Raw genomic sequence first — 17,033 nt, forward strand, 5'->3', positions numbered from 1 at the left:
GCACCACCATACATGTTTTTTTTTTTTTTAAATTCATTTATTTTTGGTTAGAGACAGGGTTTCACCATGTTGCCCAGGCTGGTCTCAAACTCCTAAGCTCAATCTATTCTCTCACTTCAGCCTCCCAGAGTGCTGGGATTACAGACATGAGCCACCCTGCCTGGCCTCTAAATTTGTGTTATGGAGACTCGTTTTCATGGTTAAAATGTCCTGAATTGACTGTGGCCTGTTGGGAGGTGGGATGGAGGAAACAACTTATGGAAAATGAAGAAGAAAGGGAAGCACACCAGAAGCAAGAAAGTGTCATCGATTTTTACATCAAGGACTCCATGATAAAGAGAAAGAACAGGTAGCCTGTTTTCGTGGCTGACCATTGGACTGCAGACTGCACCTGCATCTACCAGGTTCTTCTGGATAGTCCCAGTTTTAAATTTTTGACCTGATATTCATGAACACAGTGCTACTGGTCAGACCTTTCTCCAGGTTTAAGCATCAGAAAATAAGGTCTTCATGCAGTGGGAGGCCCGGTTAGGGTTATGATTCTGCCCTGGGGCATCTGCCCCTTCTGACCTGGGGGTAAACTTAGCATCTACAATTTACCTCCACACTTGAACAGCCAAGGATGGGCTGAGCACAAAGGCTCACATCTGTAACTCCAACACCTTGGGAGGCCAAGGCAGGAGGATCGCTTAAGGCCAGGAGTTCAAGACCAGCCTGGGCAATATAGTGAGACCTTGTCCTGTAAAAACAAACAAACAAACAAACAAAACAAAGGATGGATGAGTGGCAGGGAGCAGTTCAACATGGGAAACCATTAATCTGAGAGCTGGAAGGACCCTTAGACCAGCCTCCTATTAACAGATGAGACTCTGCCCTGGGATTATAGCCTAAGGTAATGCATTGAACTTTTCTAGAGATTTGAAAATAATCAGTCCTAAAACCCCCAAGCATAGTGTTTGCTAATGAAAAATGTTTTCTAGTCCAGGTGTGGTGGTTCATGCCTGTAATCCCAACACTTTGGAAGGTTGAGGCAAGTGGATCACCTGAGGTCAGGAGTTTGAGACCAGCCTGGCCAACATGGTGAAACCCTGTCTCTACTAAAAATACAAAAAATTAGCAGGCCATGGTGGTGCATGCCTGTAATCCCAGGTGCTTGGGAGGCTGAGGCAGGAGAACACTTTGATCCTGGGAGGCAGAGGTTGCAGTGAGCTGAGATTGGACCATTGCACTCCAGCCTGGGCTACAAGACTCAAATTCTGTCTCAAAAATACTAATGATAATAATAATGTTTTCTAAAAGCAAGGGGTTACTTTGTACTGGGAACTGATGTGAAGGGATACACCATGTGTCAGCTTTTGGATTGATGACTGTTATTTCCAGATCATGCAGGTGGGAATGCTTGTTGATCATCTTCTGTGTTCTTTGTTATATTGATTGATTTTTTTAAAAAGCTAGCATTTTTATAACAATAAAGTCATAAAATAAGTAACTAAAATAAAGTAAAATAATCTAAAGAGGTCGAGCGCGGTGGCTCACACCTGTAATCCCAGCACTTTGGGAGGCCGAGGTGGGTGGATCACGTGAGGTCAGGAGTTCAAGACCAGCCTGGCCAACATGGTGAAACCCCATCTCTACTGAAAATACAAAAATTAGCCAGACGTGGTGGCAGGCACCTGTAATCCCAGCTACTCAGGAGGTTGAGGCAAGAGAATTTCTTGAACCTGGGAGAAGGTGCTTGCAGTGAGCTGAGATTGCACCATTGCATTCCAGCCTGGGTGACCAGAGCTAAACTCCATCTCAAAACAAAACGAAACAAAAATCTAAATATAATTGAGTTGAATATTTAAACTTTTAATTGACATTTCAAATTAGATTCTAATTCCATTTAAAAGAGCATATCATAGAAGCAAATGTATTCATTTATGTTAACTCTGTGGTTTCATTTAAGCAATTTGTTTTGTGAAGGGAAGCAAATCATACCAGATTTTAACAGTGTATAAATATGTATTTATTAATTTAATTACAATGACAATACTCTCAACTCCCCATTTGAATAAAGGAGAGCATCTGATCTGTGTTGTGGGACAGCGTGCACTGTAGGTGTGTGGAAATACCGATGCCCTCAGCTGTGTGGCAGGCTCAGTGGGACCTGGAGTGCAGGAGGAGCCCCTAGGCCATTCACCTCCGGCCGCAAAAGTCATTGTCCATTTACCCCCAACTGCTATACAAATATTATTTTCAGTGGTTGTTATGATGCAAAAGAAAAGAAGCAGGGAGATTTATTAAACCTTTACGTGTAAGTTATGTTAGTAAATAAAGTCTACTTTCTTCTGGCTTAACTAAAAATCTATACTAGTATTTATGCATTTTGGAAAATAAGATGCCAATTTAAATATTATGAAGCAAAGCAATCGATTATTAGGTAAGACAGCCAAGTACTACTGCAGAATTTTAGAGGTTATGTGTTACATGTATAAGAATATTTCATAGCAATAATCTTTTAAGACTCTGTGAAGACACTCTACAGTGAAGCAGAAATTAGAACAGAATTAATAATACTGTGTATGCTCTCAGTTCACCAATTTATCAAAACTAGCTTTATGATTCAGGAGGGTGTCTGCTCTTTTGCAATTGGAAGAAAAGAAATAACATTTTATTTTTCAACTCTTTAGATTTTCTTCATTAAGAGTATTTCCAAGGCTAAGTAAGGGAGTTGCAAGCAGCACCAAGAGAAAAAAGCAGTCTTGAGCAGCTTTTAAAAAACGGTCTTAAAATATGGAAAATGGAGCCAGGTGTGGTGGCTCACTCTTGTAATCCCAGCACTTCGGGAGCTTGAGGTGGGAGGATTGCTTGAGGCCAAAAGTTTGAGACCAGCCTGGGCAGCATAGCAAGATCCCCATCGTTACAAAAAATAATATATATTTTTTAAATTAGATGGATGAAGTGGTGCATGCCTTAGAGTCCCAGTAACTTGGGAGGCTGAAGTAGGAGGAGTTCTTGAGCCCAGGAGTTCAAGTCTGCAGTGAGCTATGATTGCCACAGTCCTCAAGCCTGGGCAACAAAGTGAGACCCTGTCTCTCTCTCTCTACATAAATATTTATATATATATAAAATATATATGATATATATCATATATATAAATATATGTATAAATATATATGATATATATCATACATATAAATATATATGGTATATAGTATATATCATACATATAAATATATATGATATATAATATATATCATACATATAAATATATATGATATATGATATATAATATATATCATACATATAAATATATATGATATATAATATATATCATACATATAAATATATATGATATATAATATTTATATATCATATATATGGATATATATATGATAGATAATATTTATATATCATATATATAGATATATATACTCTCTCTTTCTCTCTCTCTCTCTCTCTATATATATATATGGAAAAGGGAGGGGGCCAAGAATATCAAAGGCCTTATTGAAGAAGAGGAAAGATTTGTGCTGGCAAATATCAGAACGTTTATAAAGCTACAGCAATTAAGACAGTGTGGTCTTCACTGATAAACTGACTGATGAAACAGAATAGAGAGTTCCCAAACAAATATTCATAAATTTAATCTTTGATATGTGATGTAGGTGACATGGCAGATCAGCAAGGAAAGAAAGAACTTTTCAATAAATAGAATAGAAAAATAATGGTTATTGATATAGGAAACAAAATGAAATTATATTCCTACTTCACTCTATATACAAATATTAAATTCCAAAGGACCAAAGACTTACATGTCAGAAACTAAACTTTAAAACTTTTAGTAGAAAATGTAAGTGAATGAGACACAAAAAGCCATTTAACCATTAAAAAAGATTAGACATTTTGACTCTCATAAAATTAAGAACTTTTTACATCAAAAAGTGGAAAGATAGGGTGGGCAAGGTGTCTCAAGCCTGTAATCCTAACAGTACATCACCTGAGGTCAGGAGTTTGAGACCAGGCTGGCCAACATGGTGAAACCCCATCTCTACTAAAAATACAAGAAATTAGCTTGGCATTAGTGGCAGACACCTGTAATCCCAGCTACTTGGGAAGCTGAGGCACAAGAATCATCTGAACCCGGGAGGTGGAGGTTGCAGTGAGCCACTGCACTCCAGCCTGAATAACAGAGCTAGACTCTGTCTCAAAAAAAAAAAGAAATTAAAAAATAAAAGTAAAAAAGTAAAAAGATAAAATGTAAATTAGAAGATATTTGCCGTACCTAAAGCCTATGAAATATTAAAATCATATCAACTAAGTATAAGGAACTCCTATGAATTAATTTTAAAAATAGCAACCCAACAGAAAATTGGGAAAATACATCAATAGGGATTTCACAAAAGAGAAAGCTCGCAAAATGTAAAAAATTTCCCCACCTCATCAGTAATCAGGAAAATGCCGAAGATACTACACATCTATTCTCCCCACAATTATTAAGAAGTTTGACCATACCAAATGTATTAGTTCACATTCACACTGCTGATAAAGACATACCTGAGATGGGGAAGAAAAAGAGGTTTAATTGTATTTCGGGATCCACATGGTTGAGGAGGCCTCAGAGTTATGGCAGTGGATGAACAGCATGTGTTACATGGCAGTGGCAAGAGAATATGAGAAGGAGGCAAAATAAACAAAAGATGAAACCACTGGTAAACCCATCAGATCTTGTGAGATTTATTCACTATCACAAGAACAGCATGGGAAAGACCGGCCCCAAAGATTCAACTACCTCCCCCTGGTTCCCTCCCCGAACACGTGGGAATTCTGAGCAATACAATTCAAGTTGAGATGTGGGTAGGGACACAGTCAAACCATATTTTTCCACTCCTGGCCCCTCCAAATCTCGCGTTCTCTCCAAATCTCATGTCCTCACATTTCAAAACCTATTATGCCTTCCCAACAGTCCCCCAAAGTCTCAACTCATTTCAGCATTAACCCAAATGTCCACTGTCCAAAGTCTCATCTGAGACAAAGCAAGTCTCTTCTGCCTATGACCCTGTAAAATCCAAATCAAGCTAGTTACTTCCTAGATACAGTGGGAGTACAGGTAGTTGAGTAAATGCTGCTGTTCCAAATGGGAGAAATTGGCCAAAACAAAGGGGTTACAGGCCCCATGCAAGTCTGAAATCCAGCAAGGTAGTCAAATTTTAAATCTCCAAAATGATCTCCATTGACTTCATGTTTCACATCAGGATCATGCTGATGCAAGAGGTGGGCTCCCACAGCCTTGGATAGTTCTGCCCCTGTGGCTTTGTAGCATATAGCCCACCTCCTGGCTGCTTTCATGGGCTGATGTTGAGTGACTGCAGCTTTTCCAGGCTCACAGTGCAAGCCATCAGTGAATCTACCATTCTGGGGCCTGGAGGAGTGTGGCCCTCTCCTCACAGCTCCACTAGGAAGTGCCCCAGTAGGGACTCTGTGTAGGGGCTCCAATCCCACATTTCCCTTCTGCACAGCCCTAGCAGAGGTTCTCCATCAGAGCCCCACCCCTGCAGCAAACTTCTGCTTGGACATCCCGGTATTTTCATACATCCTCTGAAATCTAGGTGGGGGTTTCCAAACCTCAATTCTTGACTTCTATGCATGTGCAGACTCAACACCAAGTGGAAGCTGCCAAGGCTTGGTGTTTGCACTCTCAAGCCATGGCCTGAGTTCTATGTTGGTCCCTTTCAGCCATGGCTAGAAGAGCTGAAACGCAGAGAACCAAGGTCCTAGGCTGCACACAGCACAGTCAACCTGTGCCCAGCCCAGAAAACCATTTCTTCCTCCTAGGCCTCTGGGCTTGTGATGGGAGGGGCTGCTGTGATGACCTGTGACATGTCCCGTAGAAATTTTCCCCATTGTTTTGGGGATTAACATTCAGCTTCTCGTTACTTATGCAAATTTCTGCAGACTCCTCTAATTTATCCTCAGAAAATGGGATTTTCTTCTCTATCACATTGTCAGGCTGCAAATTTTCCAAACTTGTATGCTCTGCTTCCTTTATGAAACCGAAGTCCTTTAGAATCACCCAAGTCACCTCTTGAATGTTTTACTGCTTAGAAATTTCTTCCAGCAGATAACCTAAATCATCTCTCTCAAGTTCAAAGTTCGACAAATCTCTAGGGCAGGGGCAAAATGCTGCCATTCTGTTTGCTGAAACATAACGAGAGTCACGTTTGCTCCAGTTCCCAACAAGTTTCTCATCTCCATCTGAGACCACCTCAGCCTGGACCTTATTGTTCAAAACACTATCAGCATTTTTGTCAAAGCCATTCAACAAGTCTCTAGGAGGTTCCAAAATTTCCCACCTTTTCCCATCTTTTTCTGAGCCCTCGAAACTGTTCCAACTTCTGCCTGTTACCAAGTTTCAAAGTTGCTTCCACATTTTTCAGTATCTTTTCAGCAGCACCCCACACCACTGGTATCAATTTACTGTATTAGTCCATTTTCACACTACTCATAAAGACATACCCATGTCTGAGAAGAAAAAGAGGTGTAAAGAAAAAGAACTGTAATTGGATTTACAGTCACACATGGTGGGGGAGGTCTCAGAGTCATGGTAGGAGGTGAAAGGGACTTCTTAAATGGCAGCAGCAAGAGAAAATGAAGAGGAAGCCAAAGCAGAAACCCCTGATAAACCCATCAGATCTCATGGGGCTTATTCACTATCATGAGAATAGCACAGGAAAGACTGGCCTCCATCATTCAGTTACCTCACCCTGTGTCCCTCCCACAACATGTGGATATTCTGGGAGATAGAATTCAAGCTTAGATTTGAGTGGGGACACAGCCAAACCATATCACCAAATATGGAGAGACTGTGGATCAACAAGATCATCTCGAACTAATACAGGAGGTGAGGGTTTAAATTAGAATTACCACTTTGGAAAACAATTTGGATTATCTTATAAAGTTGAGCATTCTCATATGTTATGGCAAACTAATTTCTCTACCATAGGCCCTGGAGAAACTCTTGCCCATATGTACCAGAAGTAGTAAAAAAATAAATGCTCATGTAATGCCATTCATAACAGCAAATATATGGAAACAAGCCAGATGTTCATTAATAGGAGAATAGGTAAATTAATAGGAGAATGGGTAAATAAATTATACCCTTAAAAAACTAAATAATATGTCATTTAGGGCAATCATATATAGGCAATAAAGCAATTTTTTTTAAAGGCAGGGAATCCTAAACATAAATTCAGGGTAGTAGTTACCCTGGGGCTGAAGGGTGTAAATCAGGAAAAAAGACAGAGGAGAAGCAGATGTTAGGGTCAGAACCCTAGTTCTTGGGTTGTGTTGTGGGTTCACAAGTGATTACCATATTATTCAAATACATTCAAATACATTTGCACAGGCAAGGATGAAATAGGAGCCAAGGTATGCTATGAGTCAAGGAATATGATTAATCAAATTTTGTGCACTTTAAGCCATTTGAAAAACAGAAAAGCAAAACAACAAAATAATTTTTTAAAAATTGAATATAGAGTGCTATGTTCTGAATGTGTTCCTCTAAAATTAATCACAATGTTATAGGATTAGGAAGTAGGGCCCTTAGGTAGTGATTCATTCATGAAGAGAGTTCCTTCAAGAATGGGTTTAGGGTCCTTACACAAGGACTGGAGGGAGTGGGCTTCCCCTGTTTTGCCCTTCCACCTTCTGCCATGTGAGGGCACAGTGCATCTCCTCCTGAAGACACAGTGCACAAGGTACCATCTTGGATGCAAAGGCCAGGTCCTCACCAGACACCAATCCTGCTGGCATCTTGATCTTGGACTTCCAGCCTATGGAACTATAAGAAATAATTTCTCTTCTTCAGAAATCACCCAGCCTATTGTATTTTCTTATACAGTAGCACAAACTCATTAAGGCATAATGCCTCTTGTCATTTTCTTCTACAATTTTCTTTGTTGCCTCTTTAGCACTAGGGCATTTTATATTTGATCCTTCATAATATCTCTTACTTTTGGTTTTTCACATTTCTGTTCCAAGTGTATTCTTAGATACATATTTTTCACTGTTTGTTAGTATCCAGGTCAGAAAGTCAAGGATACATTCTTTTAAGGGTTTAGTTTCTGCAGCAATGAAGTATTAATGCCTCCTGTAAACTAGCTATTTCCTATCCAATTGTAACTGCCATCTGGGAGCAAAGTGGAATTACAGGCTATGAGTGTGGGCTTGATATTTAGTGTATCTAGAGTATGGTTAAATGCTGGTTTTTAATCACACAGATACATCAATTGCTTGGCATACTAGGGTATCAGTTGCTAGTTATCTCTGTATTTATCCATGCTGTTACAGAGGGAAAGTACAGACTGTGAGGTTGGATCAGCTGTCATACCCATATTTTGGGAGCTTTGATTTTTTTTTTAACCTTCAGCTGCTTAACTGTCACACGTAGCAGCTCAGGTGAAAAGCACTTTTATTGTGGGGACTTTCCCTTAGTGCTCTGTGGTGCACAAGAGCAGACCTATGTAGAAGCATTTAAGTATTTTGTGCATCAACAGGACAACTAAAGGAACAAATTCTTATTGTATCTTTTTTAGTCCCTGAAGACAAAACCACAGTGACAGTAACTAGTTCAAGGCATTGTATTCAGAGAAGGTCAGCCTTGGTCTTTGAGAGTGAGTCCCCTTTACCCCACTGTCAAGACTCACTGAGCAGATGGGAAAGTTCAGGTGGAACATGCAGTGAATAGCAAACACGGTGGGGGGCGCTCACTATCATGCACTGCCATGCCTGCCATGGTCAGCAGACCTGTCTTCTACTTGACAACAGGCAGGTTGAGAAACATTTTCTTGGAAAGTTTCTTGATTCTTGCCAGTTGTGGCAGGAAGGACTGACTTAGAGTAGCTCAGGAAGGTTGTTAAACAACACAGAAACACAAGATGAATTGTACTCCTCAGCAGGCCTAGGTTAGAGCAGCAGGTACTTAAAGCCTCAGCCACTCCTGGGACACAATATAATGCCCCTAAAGATTTGAAATTTGGTGGAGAGTGGGTCGCTAATCCCTGTGTCCAGGGACAAAAAGAGACATAAACAGCAAAAAGTTATAAAATAAGTGGGCCTAACATCTGCTTATTGTGGGAGGTAGGGATTTAAAATATAAGAATTTAGCTGCAGGAACAATCTCACACCTGTAATCTCAGCACTTGAGGAGGCCAACACAGGAGGACAGTTTGAGCCCAGGAGTTTGACATGAGCCAGGCAACATAGTAAGTCCCCATTCGTACAAAAATGTTTTTGGAGGAAAGTAGTTGAGTGTGGGGGCACATGCCTGTAGTCCCAGGTATGTGGGAGGCTGAGGCAAGAAAATCGCTTCAGCCTGGGAGATTGAGGCTGCAGTGAGCTCTGATCACCACAATGCACTCCAGCCTGTGAGTCTGGAGACCCGACCTGGCGCCTTGAAGTGGGGGTCCCCCTGCACCGGTAGAAGTCGGCTCAAGGAGGTTCTGAGAACAGGACTCCCGGGGGTCCGGCCCTGGAGGACCAGAAGCCCCCACTCCCATAATGCCCTCTACTACATCCCCGCTCCAGCCGCCACCGCTACTGCCACAGAAACCCTGCCACGTGTTGCCGAACCTGTTTAAAGGGGCCACAGCCGGAGTTTGAAGAGGAAAGCAGGAATTGGCCTGGGCAATGTGCATGCAGGAGGCATGAGCCCATTCTCCTGTGACGGTGACTCCAACGGTTGGCTGAGGACGATTCCCTGAGCCTTGACAAAGCAGGAGCCCTCCGTGGCAGTGCGTCGGTGTCGAGGCTCCAGCCTGACCAATCCAGGGGGTCGACAAAACAGATTCGGGACACTATGCTACACGGAGGGGCTACCAGGATGCAGAAACAGCAGACAGAGTCCGGGGAAAGCAGTGTGGCATCCCAGCCTCAGGCCTGCCAGTACAGTGTTCAGGTGAGTCCCCCAAAGTCGTGCCCCTCGTGATCTCGAGGACAGGTCTGCCTGTGTGCCCAAGGACTACTCTGCCACCCGAGGGTCATTCTCCCAAAGAGCAGAAACCTGCAGCCTCAGTGATTGCCTGGGGGGGGTGTGTCCCTATGCCACTGCTGTATGTCTGGTGCGTGTGTCTCCCATTCTCTCTTCTCTCTCTGTCACTCACTCTCTGTCTGTTTCTCTCACTTTCTCTGTCTCTGTGTGTGTGTGTGCTCCCGTGTGCGTGTGTGTTTATGTGCCCAGTGCACTACAAAGCGATCTCTTGCATGTCAGAGTGTCTTTAGTGGGCTCCTGTCTGCGTCTCTGCCTGGATAATGTGGGCTGCTGTCAATCATTTCTGCGGCGGTTCCACTTTGGCTTTCTGAAGACCTCGACAATGTGAAAAGCGTTGGTCTCAGAGAAAATGAAATTTCATCCCGATACTGAGCTACCTCTTTTCTAGAATCAAGATGACCACACTCCAACCAAAAAAAAAAAAAAAAGCTACAAGGAGCTCACTGTTTTCCAGGAGGGGAGGGACCAATGTGAAAGGAGATGGTTCTTTCTCCTCATGGCTCTTCTCTGAGAAATGAAGCCACGCTACGAAACAATCTTCAAGAAGCAGCTGAAAACGGGACACAACAAGGATGCCTGTCAGTGGAAAGCAAGCCTCTCAGGACAAGTCACCCGTTTGGCACTCCTCAGCTTATGCCCTTGGCGGTGGTTTCCAGTTGTTCCACGGTTTCCAAGGCTTCCAGGGCTGCTGGTTTCCAGGACTGGGGCTCGGTGCAGGGGAGGAGGAGTAAGGGCTACCTGGGCGGTGGAGGGTTGGAGGTAGGGTGAATTTTGCAGAAACCTCTTTGCTTCTCGGGCAGGCATTTCAAAATGGGGCTTTGGTCAGGCACAGGCCCCCTCCTGGTTCCCAGGTGTACTTTGATATTCTTTGGCATTGACGAGAAGGTCACTTGTTCCCCCTTCCACCAGGCACAAGCCACCATTTATTTTGCTGTCGCCCCATATGCCTCCGGTGACACACAATCACACCATCTGCTGTGGGATATGCCAGTACCACGTGTGGCCCCATGGTCTCCACCTCGGATTCATCCCTGTTCCTGTACACACGTGTCCCGTAAAGCGCTGTCGGCTTTCGGGAGGCCCAGAGCTTTTAGAAGCTGGGCAGTCCACTGCTCTTTCAAAGGAGGAGGGAGGCAGACGGCTGATGGATCAGTGAATTTTCAGCTGACTACACGCCTTGAGACACATGGGATCGATCTGTGCTGCAGGGAGGCCCTGCCTGCCTCACCAGATGTGGTGAGCCCATCCTATCTCACTCGGAGGGGGACAAAATTGGATCTGAAGGGGAGTCCCCAGACCCCAGTAGGCGCCCTGAAGCTCCCCCTCCTTCGGTGGAAGTCGGCTCAAGGAGGTCATGAGGACAGGACTCCTGGGGGTTTGACCCTGCGACAGGACACCCACGGTCCCCTCTCCCACGCCACCCCAAACTGGACCCCAGATCCAGCGGCCACCGCGGCTGCAGCAGGAGCCTCGCTGCCCCCATGTAACCGCCGCCTAATTTAAAGCGGACACAGCCTGACTGCCAGGAGTGGAGCGCGAGTCTGCCCAGCCAACGCGCATGCGCAAGACACGAGCAGCTTCTCACGTCACAGTGCTACCCACCGTTGTCTTAGAAACTAGTCCCCGAGGCTTGGCAAAACAGGAGCCCTCCGTGGCAGTGATTGGGTGTCGGGCTCTGAGGCTCCGGCCTGACCTCTCCACAGGGTCAACGGGAACGTCTCCGGATGCCAGGAGTGGCAAAGGACCGACCAGGATGAGGAAACCCCAGGCGGAGTCCGGGGGAAGCAGCACGGCATCCCAGCCTCAGGCCTGCCTGGACGGTGTTGGTTGGGGTGAGTCTCCCCAAAAGTCGTGCCTCTGTGATCTGCAGGCCAGGTCCGCCTGCGTGCCCGTGGGCTGCTCTCTCACCCAAGGGTCGTTCTCATCGAGAGCAGAACCCCGCAGCCTCAGGGGTTGCCTGGGGGTGTGTTTCAATGCCTCTGCTGTATGACTCTGGGTGTGTGTCTGTGTGTGTGTGTGTGTGTGTGTGTGTCTGGGTGCGTGCCTCCCATTCTCTCTTCTCTCTCTGTCTCTCAGTCTCTGTGTGCTTCTTTCCCTCTCTCTGCCGGTTTGTGTGTGTGTGTCTTTGGCTGAATGTGCCCTGTGCACCACAGTGCGGTTTCTCGCATGGCGGCCTGTCTTAGGTGAGCCTCTTTCTGCCTCTCTGCCTGGGTCAGGAGGCCGGTTGTCAATCGTTTCTGCCGCCGCAAATCCGCTTTGGGTGTGTGAAGGCCTGGCCCACGTGAGGAGATGCGTCGGTCCCAGAGCAATTGAAATCTCATCCCCATCCTGAGCGCCCTCTTTTCTAGGGTCAGGATGAACACACTGCAGCCGAGGACAAGAGCCCCACAGGAGCTCTTTGTCCCGCAGGAGAGCAGAGGACCCACATCAGAGAAGATGCTCGTATCTTTTCACGGCTCTTCTCTGAGAAACGAAGCCACACCACGATACAGTCTGCAAGAGGAAGCCAGGAATGGGAGATGGCAACAATCCCTGTCACTGGAACGCTGGCCTCTCTGGACAAGCCACCCTTTTGGAACCCCTCCCCTTATGTCAGTGGCGGTGGCACGGTGCTGTATGCTGCCTGCGCCCCGGCTTCTGCTCTGTCCTCACTCTTGCTGTGCCTTCCCTGTTTCTCAGGGGCCTGGATGCCTCTCGCTCTGGCCAAATGTCTTCAACAAAGATGGCTTCCCAGTGCGTCAGGGAGACACTTCCTGGAGATCCGTGTCATGATTGTTTCTCTCTCCAAACGTGTTTCTGCTTCATTGGGCAGGTCTCATGACCCTGGAGCTCTTGGCTTCCCTACGTATCTCAGGCAGGGAAGCTTCCTACTTCTCCACGTTTCCCCTCATGGGGGGGTGGATTGCCTAGAATGAGTCGTAGGCGACGATGACTGGCCTTGTCTTCCAGGACAGGTGGTGTCCCAGTTCCTCTGTACTTCCTGTCTCATTCTTGAGGGACATCCTCTCCTCTGTTCCTGGGTGGACTGACTTCCTTGATCTTCTGGCCGAAACGAATGTCAGGGAACCAAAGGGACTGGGCTGGGGCTGGGGCTGGGGCTGGCGCTGGGTGCAGCCAAAGTTACATCAGGGCTACCAGGGCGGTGGAGGGTTGGGAGTGGGGTGAATTTTGCAGAAAGCTCTTTGCCCCTCTGGTAGCCATTTGAAAAGGTGGCTAGGGTTGGGCACAGCCCCCCCCACCCCCCGGGTCCCCGGTGTTCTTCCATTTTCCTTGGCATTGATGGAAAGGTCACTCCTTCCCCCCTTCCACCGGCACATGCCTGGACACCACCGTCTGTTTCGCCGTCGCCCCGTATGCCTCCAGTGACACACATTCACACCATCTGCTGTGGGACATGCCAGTACCATGCGTGGTCACGTGATCTCCACTTCGGATTCGCCCCTATTCCTGTTTGCACGTGTCTTGTGAAGTGCGGTCGGCTTTCTGGAGCCCCAGGGCTTTTAGAAGCGGGGTAGACCACTGCTCTTTCAAAGGATGAGGGAAGCAGAGGGCTGATGGATCAGTGCACTTGCAGCTGACACTGGGCCTTGATTCCTATGGGATCGTTCTGTGCTGCAGGGAGGCCTTGCCTGTCTCACCACATGTGGTGAGCCCATCCTATCTCACTCGGAGGAGGCCAAAATCATATCTGACGGGGAGTCCTGAGAACACAGCAGGCGTCCTGAAGCTCCCCCTCCCTCTGTGGAAGTCGGCTCAAGGAGGTCCTGAGGACAGGACTCCTGGGTGTTTCGCCCTTTGACAGGACACCAGCGGCCCCTCTCCCACGCCGACCCAAACTGGACCCGGGATCCAGCCGCCGCCTCGGCTGCAGCAGGAGCCTCGCTGCCGCCGCTGCGCGGCGGCATTATTTAAAGGTGACAAAGCCTGACAGCCAGTAGCGGAGCGCCAGTCGGCCCAACCAATGCGCATGCGGGAGACGCGAGCGGCTTCTCACGTCACAGTGGTTCCCAGGGTTGTCGTAGAAACCAGTCCCCGAGGCTTGGCAAAGCAGGAACCCTCCACGGCAGTGCTTGGGTGTCGGGGCTCTGAGGTTCCGGCCTGACCTTTCCACGGGGTCGACGGGAACCTCTCCAGATGCCAGGAGTCGCAAAGGGCCGACCAGGATGAGGAAACCCCAGGCGGAGTCCGGGGGAAGCAGCATGGCATCCCAGCCCCAGGCCTGTGTGGACGGTGTTGGTTGCGGTGAGTCTCCCCAAAAGTCGTGCTGCCGTGATCTGGGGGACAGGTCCACCTGCGTGCCCCTGGGCTGCTCTCTCACCCGACGGTCGTTCTCGATGAGAGCAGAACCCCGCAGCTTCAGGGGTTGCCTGGTGGGGGGGTGTGTTTCAATGCCTCTGCTGTATGACTCTGGGTGTGTGTCTGTGTGTGTCTGGGTGTGTGTCTCCCATTCGCTCTTCTCTCTCTGTCTCTCAGTCTCTGTGTGTTTCTTTCCCTCTCTCTGCCGGTTTGTGTGTGTGTGCCCGTATGCCAGTGTCTTTGGCCGAATGTGCCCTGTACGTCACAAAGCGGATTCTCGCATGGTGGCCTGTCTTTGGTGAGCCTCTTTCTGCGTCTCTGCCTGGATCATGAGGCCGGTTGTCAGTCGTTTTCGCTGCCGCGGATCCGCTTTGGGTGTGTGAAGGCCTGGCCCACGTGAGGAGATGCGTCAGTCCCAGAGCAATTGAAATCTCATCCCCATCCTGAGTGGCCTCTTTTCTAGGGTCAAGATGAACACACTGCAGCCGAGGACAAGAGCCCCAAGGAGCTCTTTGTCCGGGAGGAGAGCAGAGGACCCACGTCAGAGAGGATGCTTTTATCTTTTCACGACTCTTCTCTGAGTAATGAAGCCACACCACCATACAGTCTGCAAGAGGAAGCCAGGAATGGGAGATGACAACAATCCCTGTCACTGGAACGCTGGCCTCTCTGGGCAAGCCACCCTTTTGGAACCCCTCCCCTTATGTCAGTGGCGGTGGCACGGTGCTGTATGCTGCCTGCGCCCCGGCTTCTGCTCTGTCCTCACTCTTGCTGTGCCTCCCCTGTTTCTCAGGGGCCTGGATGCCTCTCGTTCTGGCCAAATGTCATCAACAAAGATGACTACCCAGTGAGTCAGGGAGTCACTTCCTGGAGATCCGTGTCATGATTTTTTTCTCTCTCCAAACGTGTTTCTGCTTGACTGGGGAGGTCTCATGACCCTGGAGCTCTTGGTTTCCCTACGTATCTCAGGCAGGGAAGCTTCCTTCTTCTCCACGTTTCCCCTCATGGGGGGGTGGATTGCCTAGAATGAGCCCTAGGCGACCGTGACTGGCCTTGTCTTCCAGAACAGGTGGTGACACAGCTCCTCTGCACATCCTGTCTCATTCTTGAGGGACATCCTCTCCTCTGCTCTTGGGTGGACTGACTCCCTTGATCTTCTGGCGGAAACGAATGTTATGGAACCAAAGGGACTGGGCTGCAGATTCTACAAAATCCAGTTGCAGATTCTACAAGAAGACTGTTTCAAAACTGCTCTGTCAAAAGGAAGATCAACTCTGTGAGTTGAATGCACATATCAAAAAGAAGTTTCTGAGAATGCTTCTGTCTAGTTTTTATGTGAAGATATTTCCTTTTCCACCATAGGCCTCAAAGCGCATTAAATGAACACTTGCAGCTTTTACAAAAAGAGTGTTTCAAAAATGCTCTATCAAAAGAAAGGTTACACTCTGTGAGTTGAATGCACACATCAAAAAGAAGTTCGCGTGGATGTTTCTGTCTAGTTTTTATGTGAAGATATTTCTTTTTCCAACATAGGCCTCAAATCGCTCCAAATATCCACTGGCAGATTCTACATAAAGACTGTTTCAAAACTCATCTCTGAAAAGGACGTTTCAAATCTGTGAGTTGAATGCACAAATCACAAAACGTTTCTGAGAATGCTTCTGTCTGGTTTTTATGTGAAGATATTTCCTTTTCCACCATAGGCGTCGAAGCGTCCAAATGAACACTTGCATATTCTACAAAAAGATTGTTTCAAAACTGCTCTCTAAAAAGAAAGGTTCAAATCTGTGTGGTGAATGCACACATTACAAAGTAGTTTCTGAGAATGCTACTTAGATATTTTCTTTTCCACCGTAGGCCTCAAAGCGCTCCAATGAACCCTTGCAGATTCTACAAAAAGATTGTTTCAAAACTGCTCTATCAAAAGAAAGGTTCAAATCTGTGAGTTGAATGCACACATCACAAAGAATTTTCTGAGAATGCTACTGTCTAGCTTTTATGTGAAGATATTCCCATTTCCAACAAAGGCCTCAAATATCTCCAAATATCCACAAGCAGATTCTACAAAAGGAGAGTCTCAAAACTGCTCTATCAAAAGAAATGTTCAACTCTGTGAGTTGAATGCACACATCACAAAAAAGTTTTTGAGAATGTTTCTGCCTAGTTTTCATGTGAAGATACTCCCTTTTCCACCACAGGCCTCACATCGCTGCAAATATTCACTGGCAGAATCTCCAAATCATTGTTTCAAAACGGCTCTGCCAAAAGGGAGGTACAACTCTGTGATTTGAATGCACACATGGCAAAGGAGTTTCTGAGAAAGCGTCTGTCTAGTTTTTATGAGAAGATATTCCCTTTTCCAACATAGGCCTAAAATCTCTCCAAATGAACACTTGCAGATTCTACAAAAAGACTTTCAAATCTGCTCTATCAAAAGAAAATTTCAACTCTGTGAGTTGAATGCGCACATCACAAAGCAGTTTCTGAGAATGCTTCTGTCTAGTTTTTATGAGAATATATTCCCGTTTCCAATGAAGGCCGCAAAGGGCTCCAAATGAACACTTTCAGATTCTACAAAAAGTGTGTTTCAAAACTGCTCTATCAGAAGAAAGTTGCAAATCTGTTCGTTGAATGCACATATCACAAAGAAGTTCCTGAGAATGCTTCTGTCTGGTTTTTATGTGAAGATATTTCCTTTTCCAACATA

General features: G+C 46.2%; 1 pseudogene; it reads right to left on the reverse strand.

Moving 5' to 3' along the window:
* Positions 1-13,934: 13,934 nt before the first annotated feature.
* On the reverse strand, positions 13,935-15,332 carry LOC129525985 (protein FAM27D1-like; annotated as a pseudogene).
* Between the last annotated feature and the right edge of the window lie 1,701 nt (positions 15,333-17,033).

Source organism: Gorilla gorilla, chromosome 10 (genome assembly GCF_029281585.2).
Source record: "Gorilla gorilla gorilla isolate KB3781 chromosome 10, NHGRI_mGorGor1-v2.1_pri, whole genome shotgun sequence".
Classification (NCBI taxonomy): Eukaryota; Metazoa; Chordata; class Mammalia; order Primates; family Hominidae; genus Gorilla; species Gorilla gorilla.